Source organism: Erythrolamprus reginae, chromosome 3 (genome assembly GCF_031021105.1).
Source record: "Erythrolamprus reginae isolate rEryReg1 chromosome 3, rEryReg1.hap1, whole genome shotgun sequence".
Classification (NCBI taxonomy): domain Eukaryota; kingdom Metazoa; phylum Chordata; class Lepidosauria; order Squamata; family Dipsadidae; genus Erythrolamprus; species Erythrolamprus reginae.
Window position 1 is genome coordinate 44,942,031 of NC_091952.1, and position 12,616 is coordinate 44,954,646.

Here is a 12,616-nt window from a genome sequence, read left to right on the forward strand (position 1 = left end):
TAGCGGAAACTAGGCCATCGAAGAACACAGCTGGACACCATTGAAGTTGACGCCAGCCAGAGCTCAAAGAAGCTCTGGCTGGATAAGCTCAAAGAATAGTCAAGATTGGAAAAAGTGGAGAGAAAACCTGACCCACAGAATCGCCAAGAGTCCAAATCAACTGAAGAGATAACTTCATCATCAGTGTAACACAGCTGCACTGACAAACTCTCAGCAGCTATTCTCAGATGCTAGCTTTGTAGCCTTGAATGAAACTGACAGGTCTGAGCTTGGTTGAAGACTCTTGGACATACCATATGATCTAGTGTGGAACTCAAAGCCCAGGGGCTGGATCTGGCCCACGGTAGATCTGGCCCGCAGGGGTGTCCTGGAAACAGCGAAGGACTGGCCCGCGGTTCTTCTGCCAACGAAAACGGTCCCCCTAGCCCCATTTTCAGCTGCCACAGCCTCCTGCAACCCTCTATCACTGAAAATGCATGTGGCCTCCCAAGCTCTTTTTCTCACTGACAGAGCTGCAGGAGTCTGGCAGCTGAAAATGGAGCTCGGGAACCTGTTTTCGGTGGCAGAGTGCTCGGGCCATCAGAAGCGCTCTTGACAGGAGTGACAGCTACCCTGGCCCCACCCCCTACATCCTGCCGAGGTCAAATACAACCCCAATGTGGTTTTTGAGTTTGACACCCCTGATCCAGCACAGTATTTTTCAAACTTGGCAACTTTCCGATGTCTGGGTTTCAACTCCTAGAATTCTCCAGTCGGCATCCCACCTGGAGAATTCTGGTAATTGAAGCCCACAAACCTTAAAGTTGCCAACTTTGAGAAACAAACATTGATAGCACAAATAAATTGGAAATGTTATTGCATTTTTTAAGTTACTTAAATAATTTATTGGCTTTTGTCAGCCTGAAAATGCAGTCTCTTCTTGACTCACAGTAGATTAATTCCACTGGGGGTTTTTCCCTGCCATCCTTCCCACAGTTCTGCCTTGCACTTTTTGGTCTGGAAACTGAGGTTTTGTTCATTGTTGATATAATTGACATTTCTTGACAAAGTCTGGCTGTCAGTGTTTACTCCCAGACTGTTGCTCAGAGTTCACAGCAATTGTTGCTTCTCTTAAAGTTCTGGTAACTTAACAGCTGGTGAAATGGACTAATTCCTTGCACTACTCTTGGTCCATATGATTATGGATATGTTCGTCTCTAACAAGATGTCGTGTGTTATGTTAATGATGCTACTCTTCCATCCTCTACATTTCCTTGGCAGAATCTCTGCAGTTCTTATTTTCAGGTTCTCAGAGGTAGAAGATATAGACATCTGATACAAACTGAAGAAAAATTAGGAAATTTTGCATTACCATGCCACAGTGCAATCCTGGCTTTTTTGTATTTGCATCCTGGTGTTGGACATGTTATATACTGCTAAAAAAAAAATAAAGTGAACACTCAAATAACACATCCTAGATCTGAATGAATGAAATATTCTCATTGAATACTTTGTTCTGTACAAAGTTGAATGTGCACAACAACAGGTGAAATTGATTGTCAATCAGTGTTGCTTCCTAAGTGGACAGTTTGATTTCACAGAAGTTTGATTTACTTGGAGTTATGTTGTGTTGTTTAAGTGTTCCCTTTATTTTTTTGAGCAGTGTATTTCAACATCTTTACACACATTTGGTCTTTTATTTCTCCTCATCCCCCTTGTCAATGCCTATTGTTTAGGAAATTCTGTGTTTAGGAAATTCTTACAAATGGCTGATACAAGGTGGAGATCTTTCTGGTTCATTCATTCATTCATTCATTCATTCATTCATTCATTCATTCATTCATTCATTCATTCATCAGATTTGTATGCCGCCCCTCTCCGTAGACTCAGGGCGGCTAACAACAATAATAAGACAATGTAAACAAATCTAATATTTAAGTTAATTTAAAAACCCCAATTTAAGAAACCAATCATACATACAGACATACAATGCATAAATTCTTATGCATCTATTCTTATCCATTCAAAGTTCCCTCATTTAGCTGCCTTTTTTTTCTAGAGTAAGATGAATTTAAAGTAATTATTTCACTTTAATTTTAGAATTTCTTTTACCAGTGATCTGTACCAGTGATCTTCCCAGGATAGAAAGATATATGCAGAATGTACCATGCCAATATCATGGGCAATCATACACTTCCCATCTCCCTGCTACTACTCCAAGTCTGTGCTGATGGAATTTGACAACACAATCTCAGAATATTTTTCAGTCTTGGGGGAAATTACAGATAGGAATGGTAGCAAATTGTGTCCCAGAGGCTACCTACTCCATTCCCACTTTGAACCACATCCAGAAATATCCCCTCTCTCCCCAAAGTCCATATTTTTCAGCTGTAAACCTGCTGGGAATTCATTACATCACTAATCGTCTCCTGCAGCCCTTAGAAGGCCAGAAATTGACCATATCAGAAGTATCCATCATGCTCTACTTTAATATTTAAAATTGAGTGGCAATAACTTTCTGTTAATTTGGTCAGATCCTTCTCTGTCCATATCCGGAAAGAGCAGGAAGAGAATGTGAGACTTAATGCCTACAATACCTACCACTCTAGCCTTCTTGGCTATAATTCCTGGCTCAGAACTGTAGTGGCAAAGGTGACTCTTTTGTAGACGTCACCAGTGGAATTCCCCAGATGACTCACAACCTCTCTCCCTACGCCACATACGTCATGAATCAATTCCCACATCAATTACATCAATCAGCTTATGGACAAGTTGTTATTTCAAAACATCTGTTTTGTTTTTCTACTCTGGTTAAATAACACTGGTCAACAAAAAAAATCACCAGCAAAGCTAATATGTCTGTTTTGTGGAGTTTGATGTGCTGATTCCATAAATATGCTTAGTTTTTCTCTATCACATAAAGTTTCTGATATAGAAGCATTTTTGTTATTACATTATATCTACATTTTCAATGTATGTGGTGTATTTACTGTTTTCTTAATGTCGCCAGTATCTTTTCTATACCTTATAATAATGATGCTGCTCCCTGGAAACTATACCTGCTACAGAAAAACTATATACATTTTTGAAATCAGAACCAAAAAATGATTCAGAAAAGTACAAGGTCAACTGCAATGATTACAAAAAATATTCTGAATATTTTACAAAAAATATTTTGAATATTTGAACTGGCACAGCGGACTTCGAATAGAATTTTCCCAGGAGGCCTTGGAAAGGGATTATGACAATTTTTCCGGGTTCCCCAATTTCAGACAGCTTTGGAGCGTGTACTGATGTCTCGTGTCCCCTGCCTCCCCTTCCCTATTTGCTGTCGCATTTAAGACCCTCCCCCTCCATTGCATTTCCAACTGGCTACATTTGTTCTCAGTTGCTCTTTCTTACCTCTACTTATTCCCCCCCCCCAAATGGGGCGCTGTCTTGTCACAGGATCAAAACCAGTACAGCTTGATCGATTGCCAATCCAAATTGGGGTAGGGCGGGCTTATTCCATAAGTTTGCTCTGGAGATCTGCTGTATTTCACGAGTGCTTTCCGCTGGATGGCAAATGAGTCTACGCTATGCTCCTGCATCTAACCCTCCCCTTTCAGCCTAGCCAATCTATATATAGGTAAAGCATTATTTACCCTTAGCCACAGAGGAACTTATCCCTGAGCACATTTGCTTAAATCTATTAGGATTATCCTGTATGACAGCTCCGTAAAGAGTAGCTACTCCTCTTTAGCTCAGACTTGTATGAAATGAATTCAGTATTATCATTTCAGGTGGGATCCCTCATTTAGAGAACCAAAATAAGATTGAGTGCTATCAAAATTATCATACTAAATGGATTTCTGGTCTCGTCCAGCGATAAGAAATGAACTCTTTGACAGATTGAGGAATCAGAATGGAACATTTTTTTCCTATGATAATGGCAAAGTTAAGCACAGGAATTGTGGCATTTTTACTGATGGTCTTCTAGTTACAATTCCATCTTGATCGTAAAAATAATTGCTGCACAATGTGTATGTATATATACCCAAACATTTCCCAGTGAACATTTGGTTCTTCCTTCTGCCTCTCCTCAACTGTTTCAAGAGGGCTATTTTAAGCAACAATAACTTGTGCCTGAATTTCCTTATTTGCGTTTTTTCCTTCTCCATCCCTTCTCCCTTTTGGGTAATGTTTGCATTTTAATCAATATATGGCTTTTTGAATGGTTTTGGAATTTTATTGATGAATCCTCCTCTAAATGTTATAATGTGTAGAATAAAGAAGATTGCACAGGTTATAGCCCACGGGTGAATTAAAACCTCATATTTTCCTAGATTATAAAGCCTGAGATGGCCAGGATTAAAGGGGGAATGGCAGGAAACTGGCCAGGCCTTCGTGCCGCTCTCAAACTTCCTGGGAAATTTTTCCAGGCTTGGATTCTTAAGTAGAAAATGGTTCTTAAGAAGAGGCAAAAAAATCTTGAACACCTGGTTCTTATCTAGAAAAGTTCTTAAGTAGAGGCATTCTTAAGTAAGAAGTACCACTGTACTTTGCAAAGTTTGTAGTAAATCTTGGATAATCTATTGCCAGATAAATGTATACAAAAGCAACAGTAGCACCCTTTATTATATTTGTAGTGCTAATTTAAGTAATTTTTCACATAATAAGGAAAATACCAAAGCATGTATATCAGCTTTTCACAACTTGGTACGCATCTTGTGATGTATGCAATTCCCATAGGCTATTCTGGGAGGGGTGTATGGGACCTGAAGTCAAAGTACTGGATGGCATAAAGCTGAAGGATGTAAATATGGACTCAGGCACTGCTATTTAAATTTCCGGGAAGACAAAAAGAATTCTGAATGTCATAGTTGTCTTTTGGAAGGTTCTTTCGAAGCTCTTCCAGCTTAATGAACAGAACTTTGGCGGTATATCTTTGTGTAAGGACAAATGAAAGCAAGCAAATGTAGATAGATGAGATGAAGTCTTTTCTACATCCTTTCATTGTACTAGAACTATTTTTCCCAGCTTAATCCTCTCTGGGAATTCTAGCCAAGAATCTTGGGATTTGTCATCCCAAAGAATCTGGTAGCACTTAGAATGACTGTTCTTTTCTGCATTCCATTGGCTTCACAGTTGGAAGCTATTTGCATTAATTCCTCAAATCTCATTCAAGGATGAGAAGTATCATTGCATTATATTCCAGGGGGAAAAAAAGATCCTTGCCTACCATGAAGTCATAAAATAATTAAATCAAGCAAATCATTTGCACTCCACTATTTGGAGCTTCTGTGACAATTCTTACATAAATTACTCTTCAGCTGGGTGGAATATTGCAGCCTAGAGGGGAGTAGAGACAATAGAAGTGAAGTATTGAAATACAGTGAAAAACATCTAGTTTACCTAGTTGTGCTTTTCAACACCAGTGTCCTCAACATAACCTAAAAAACCCCGACAGCTCACATTTCTAGTTAAGATAGACCAGAGCAAAATCATTTCAAGATGGCGCAGTGGGTAGAGTGCAGTACTGCAGGCCACTAAAGCTGACTGCTAGATCTGCAGGTCAGCAGTTCAAATCTCATCACCGGCTCAAGGTTGACTCAGCCTTCCATCCTTCCAAGGCAGGTAAAATGAGGACCCGGATTGTGGGGGCAATAGCCTAGCTCTGTTTAAAAAGTGCTATTGCTAACATGTTGTAAAGCCACCCTGAGTCTAAGGAGAAGGGCGGCATTAAAAAATTAAACAAAAAAACAAACAAATAAATAGACAAACAAACAAATAACTAAATAACTAAATAAATTTCTCTACCATTTGTTGCTGCAGAATCTATTCCAGGATAGCCTTTGCCAAGAATGAGAGAACGTGAGATTTCACCAATTTTCTCTAGATGTTATGCCTGATTCTTACAATTCTCAGTTTTTGTTAGACATATTAACTAAAAATAATCAGAATTCTATAGCCTGCATCACTGATTAGCACCAGATTCGATAACCCTGTTCTAGGGTCTTTTATGGATCATATTTTCCCCCTAAATTAAGAATTCACAAAATCTATTCAATTGGTTAAGCTGAACATCATTCAAATTATTACTTACACTGTGGGGAAATTATATTTTCTCAGGTATAAATAGCTTTTTATTTTATTGCTGCTAAAAATGTTTGTCCCTCTCCCAGACAGAAAGCATATCAACTGCAGCAGTAGGGTAGGTGTGGAATGCACTTCCCACACTTTTGGGTGAGTGCTAATGATTTCATTGGTGACAAGCACCATTCTTCCCTTCTCTTCCATCTTCTTTTTTAAAAGCATGTTTCTTTTTTTAAATCTTTAAGGGGGTTGAGCAAAGTACAGCCTCATTAAATATAGTAACCACAAACATGATTAGTTCCATTTAGGCAACTACACTCCTCTTTCCCCTAATAGTAGTAATCTGTTCACATTAGATTGCATTGCAGCCAGGTATGCTTTTTAATAAGCAAAACTGGGGACTTTTGGTTCAATCAATAAAACCAATAATTATATCTAAGAAAGGACTTTGAAGTTCCTAATTCACCATTCCCTTATGACAGAATATCTTGTATAGAATTAAACTCTAAAAGTAATATCTATAGATTTTAGAGAACAGGCATTTACAGGAATTCATTCGTGTCAGTACATGACATGCAATTTGTACAATAGACTTGCCTGCTTTTTCATCATATACAATGATGGAAAACTCTTACAAGATCATCAGTCAGTGGTACCTAGCCTCCTATTATTTAAGGTTTGTGTGTCCAAGTGTATGATCCAGCAAATGATGGAATTGAATGGCACCATCCAAACTTGTTTTTTAATTCTGTGTGGTATAATTGGTTAGAATTTTAAATTATCTGAGATAAATACTCATGTGTGAATACTTTTATGTAAATTCCTAATCCTCTGAATATTCCTTGGGTGTTTGTTTTAATGAAACAGGCTAACAAGATCATTGTTAACTGTACAAGTGTATAGATTTGTTGCTTCTAAACACACTGATTTTGAAAGAGTGTTTCAACTCTAATCTTTGATTAATGAAAATATAATTCATTAAAGTAGGGTGACCCGAAAATGTTAAAAATTCACAGAGAATAGATCTGATTGAACCTGTTTTGAATTTATGAAAAACATACTATTGGGAAATTGATTGTTATATCTCTCTCCATCTCTCTCTCTCTCTCTCTCTCTCTCTCTCTCTCCCTCTATCTATCTATCTATCTATCTATCTATCTATCTATCTATCTATCATCCATCTATGTATCTATGTATGTATGTGTCTGTCTGTCTGTCTGTCTGTCTGTCTGTCTGTCTGTCTGTCTGTCTGTCTGTCTGTCTGTCTATCTATCTATCTATCTATCTATCTATCTATCTATCTATCTATCTGCTTAATGAAAACATCCAGCAAAATAGAAAATCCATCAAACTATTTGTGAGCATTAGCAAGCCATTTCAATTCTTGGCAAACCAGAAACAATTATAGTGATGGAGTTTCTAGTATTGTTGTAAGGATTATGACTAGCTCATGGCTGTAATCTTAAACCAGTTGAAGAGATAAGAGTTTTTCATACTTTCCCTATTTTATGTTGCTCTGGTTGTTAAAAAGTATTGTCATATTATGTACAATCAGATAATCATCATAATGATGCAATAAAGATAATATCTCTAACTACTTACACTCAGTAATAGCAGAAGCCTCACAATATGACCTGACTATGCTTTATTCAAGACAACAATAGACTTATGTATTCACATTTCTCTACTGAAAAGTACAGAAAAATAATCTTACAAATAATATATACCTACCCACCTCTGCCATTTTCTCCTATCCCTTTGAGTTAATAGACTGTTAATTAGGGTCGTCCCTGTTTACTAAATGATCCTGACTGGTCTGAGAATATTTGATTTTCATCTCTTAGAGGGAGGAAAGGAGGGAGCAAGAGAAAGAGGGACAGATGCAAATGGTAACTCCACATGCAAAAAGGAAAGGAAGGAAGGAAGGAAGGAAGGAAGGAAGGAAGAACTAGAAAAGGAGGTGAATTAAGGGCAAAATAGGAATAAAGTGTTCTCAGGCCTTTTGGAACAAGTGTCTCTGATGTTCAGTCCTAGGAAGAGAAAATGCAAAATCTGTACACACAAAAGAGTGGAAGGAAAGGCCAATTATTTAAACTCAGGGAACGACAATCCCTCCTTTGGTTGGAGACGACAAGAGAGGGTTATGCTTCTCCAATTTCCACTTCTTCATTGGCTGGCTTTCCCCCTCTTCAAATACGCCCTCCCTGCCTTGGGATTTCGTAGGGAGGAGCTTCTCCCTATCTTCTTTGGCCGAAGTTGGAAGGATTTCCCCTACCAATTATTCCTCCCCCACCATCCACCTCTTTCATTTTGAAATCTCCCTCCTCAGCTTTAGGCAGAGCAGTTTGTCTTTTTCATGTGCCCATAAGTTATGCACACACCTCCTTTTTCTCTTTCCCAGACCAGCTCCTCTTTTCTTCAAAGTAAGACCTGCTACTAAAGATGAAATGCATCAGGGAGCTTGGGTTTCTGAAAATACTTATTCATTTCAAAGATTTATATGGCCATTCATCTTACATAATATAACCTGGGTGGCTACCAATCAAACTCATATCAGAGAGAGAGAGAGAGATAGAGAGATAGATGGATAGGTAGATAGATGATAGATAGACAGACAGACAGACAGACAGAAAGACAGATAGATAGATAGATAGATCATAATATTTTCTCAGGTTGCTTTTGATCTTTCCCCCAACTAACTTCAGATTGTGTCCCCTAGTTCTTGTGTTCACTTTCCTATTAAAAACACTTCCCTCCTGGACCTTATTTAACCCTTTGACATATTTAAATGTTTCAATCATGTCCCCCCTTTTCCTTCTGTCCTCCAGACTATACAGATTGAGTTCATTAAGTCTTTCCTGATACGTTTTATCCTTAAGACCTTCTACCATTCTTGTAGCCCGTCTTTGGACCCGTTCAATTTTGTCAATATCTTTTTGTAGGTGAGGTCTCCAGAACTCAGATAGATATAGATATAGATAGATATAGATATAGATGTTTTCATAGATTTTCACGGGTATATGTATGTAGATTGTGCTGAGTTCGGGTTTTGCCCCGTGTGATATTTTGAGTGTCTATGCGACGTTTCGGTGAAATCACATTCACCATCATCAGGCTGAAGTTTCAAGCTTCGTGCTGTTGTAAATATGGAATGTTTGCAACTGCCATTTCTTTCTTGTATATAGTGTTAGGGGTGGAGATTTGGTTTGAATGTAGCAAATAGATTGGGTGACTATGTTTTAGTGATCTGATTGGTTGGTGGAATCATAATTACTAGAATGATTGACATGGTGATTATTATGAAGTGTTTTTTTTTTGTTTAAGGCTGGTTTCCAAATCTCTGGTAGGCGGGACGTATCGTCCCTTTTATTCATGCAGAGGGGGTGTTTCTCAATCTCTATAGCTTCTAAAGTAATTCTTCTATATAAATTTTCTGTTTTGGAAAGCACCCGTGTGTGAGATTTGGCTTCCTGTGTAGAAACATAGAAATCTGATGGCAGAAAAAGACCTCATGGTCCATCTAGTCTGCCCTTATACTATTTTCTGTATTTTATCTTACAATGGATATATGTTTATCCCAGGCATGTTTAAATTTAGTTGCTGTGGATTTATCTACCATGTCTGCTGGAAGTTTGTTCCAAGGATCTACTACTCTTTCAGTGAAATAATATTTTCTCATGTTGCTTTTGATCTTTCCCCCAACTAACTTCAGATTGTGTCCCCTTGTTCTTGTGTTCACTTTCCTGTTAAAAACACTTCCCTCCTGGACCTTATTGAATCCTTTAACATATTTAAATGTTTTGATCATGTCCCCCCTTTCCCTTCTGTCCTCCAGACTATACAGATTGAGTCCATTAAGTCTTTCCTGATACGTTTTATGCTTAAGACCTTCCACCATTCTTGTAGCCCGTCTTTGGACCCATTCAATTTTGTCAATATCTTTTTGTAGGTGAGGTCTCCAGAATTGAACACAGTATTCCAAATGTGGTCTCACCAGCGCTAAATATAGCGGGATCATAATCTCCCTCTTCCTGCTTGTTATACCTCTAGCATCCTACTTGCTTTCCCTACCGCCTGACTGCACTGTTCACCCATTTTGAGACTGTCAGAAATCACTACCCCTAAATCCTTTTCTTCTGAAGGTGTCAGGTGATCCCATCATTTATTGGCCCTGACTCTCGCTCTCCCCTCCCAGTCACTCCTTGCCTAGTCTGAGAAGGTAAGGGCAACAGAGGGGGATAGAGAAGCGACTGGGGCTGATTCTCCAGAGCCGCATTCTTGTTAGAGTTTCTTCCAGCCCTTGTTGGTGCTGGGTGTGACTTGGTCACTTGGGGAGATGTGCAACCTGCTCTCCGTCCTGAGACACTGGCCCAACCCAGCCGCGACTGATGCCAGCCTTGCTATTGCAACAGCTGGCAAGGTGGGAATGGGATTTCAGAAAGATACAGAGATAGAGGAGAGAGAGGGAGGGTCAAAGGTTTTTGTGGCTCCCGGTGTTTTTTAACAAGCAGCTGTCTGCCCTGATGACATAGAAACATAGAAACATAGAAGACTGACGGCAGAAAAAGACCCCATGGTCCATCTAGTCTGCCCTTTTACTATTTCCTGTATTTTATCTTACAATGGATATATGTTTATCCCAGGCATGTTTAAATTCGGTTACTGTGGATTTACCAACCACGTCTGCTGGAAGTTTGTTCCAAGGATCTACTACTCTTTCAGTAAAATAATACTTTCTCATGTTGCCTTTGATCTTTCCCCCAACTAACTTCAGATTGTGTCCCCTTGTTCTTGTGTTCACTTTCCTGTTAAAAACACTTCCCTCCTGAACCCTATTTAACCCTTTAACATATTTAAATGTTTCGATCATGTCCCCCCTTTTCCTTCTGTCTTCCAGACTATACAGATTGAGTTCATTAAGTCTTTCCTGATACGTTTTATACTTCAGACCTTCCACCATTCTTGTAGCCCGTCTTTGGACCCGTTCAATTTTGTCAATATCTTTTTGTAGGTGAGGTCTCCAGAACTGAACACAGTACTCCAAATGTGGTCTCACCAGCGCTCTATATAAGGGGATCACAATCTCCCTCTTCCTGCTTGTTATACCTCTAGCTATGCAGCCAAGCATCCTACTTGCCTTTCCTACCGCCCGACCACACTGCTCACCCATTTTGAGACTGTCAGAAATCACTACCCCTAAATCCTTCTCTTCTGAAGTTTTTGCTAACACAGAACTGCCAATGCAATACTCAGATTTAGGATTCCTTTTCCCCAAGTGCATTATTTTACATTTGGAAACATTAAACTGCAGTTTCCATTGCTTTGACCATTTATCTAGTAACGCTAAATCATTTACCATATTACAGACCCCTCCAGGAATATCAACCCTATTGCACACTTTAGAGTCATCGGCAAATAGGCAAACCTTCCCTACCAAACCTTCCCCTATGTCACTCACAAACATATTAAAAAGAATAGGACCCAGAACAGACCCTTGTGGCACACCACTTGTAACCTGTCTCTGCTCAGATGAATGGCTGGATAGACATGCCTAGGGGGTCATGTGACTGGGTGGGAGTAACTGAGTGACATCAAGTTGCCCACAGCCACCCAGGTTTTGTGGTTCCTAATGTTTTCTTTTCTGTGGGAAATGGGTCCAAATGGCTCTTTGAGTGTTTAAGGTTGCAGATCCCTGGTCTAACTGGTCCCTTTTTAAAAGCACTTTTGATCCATTTTGTGGTCTGCCTGAAGCATTTCTTAGTATTTTGTACAGTAGTTATTTTAATGAGCTATACAGCTCTGGAATTTATAATGTTTATGTCTGAATGTTTTCCTCATATTAAAGTTTTTATATTTTATACTTATTTTTTTAAAATAATATTTGATTTAATCTATGCTGAGATTTTTAGCCCCCCCCCGAGTCCTCAGAGAAGGACGGCATACAACTCTAATTAATAATAATAATAATAATAATAATAATAACAACAATAATAATAATAGCTTCAAAGGAAATAAGGATGAATCATCCAGTCACAAGTCTTTAATTTATATTCACTTTATTTCTTCTAGCATTTGTCTGACAAATCTGCTTTTTTCAGCGCAATCAAGAATTGATCCATTGGTTGTAGTAGGAATTTAAAGATCAGCTTGTCTCCAAAGCCTGACATGGACTGAGAGCAGGGGTGGGTTCTAACTTACCTCGCTGCCGGTTCGCTTCCTCCTGTGCTGTGTGAGCATGCCTCGTGGGTGCGTACGCGCATGGGCAGTGCCAAAAAGAGGGGGGAGGCAAAAACAAGATGGCGATTGCATGCACTGTGCCAGAAACATGGCTTCTGCACATGCTCAGAAGAAAAAAACCAAATAAATAAATAAATAAATTTTAAAAGATGGTGGCGCCCATAGACCAGCACTTACTGCACCAGTTTTGTGACATCATTGTGACATCACCAGCACACTGCTACCAGTTTGGGCAAACCAGTCTGAACTGGGAAGATCCCACCTCTGGCAGAGAGAAAGAATACAGTAACTGGCTCAGTCACCCAGCTGGCTTTCATGCAGGACT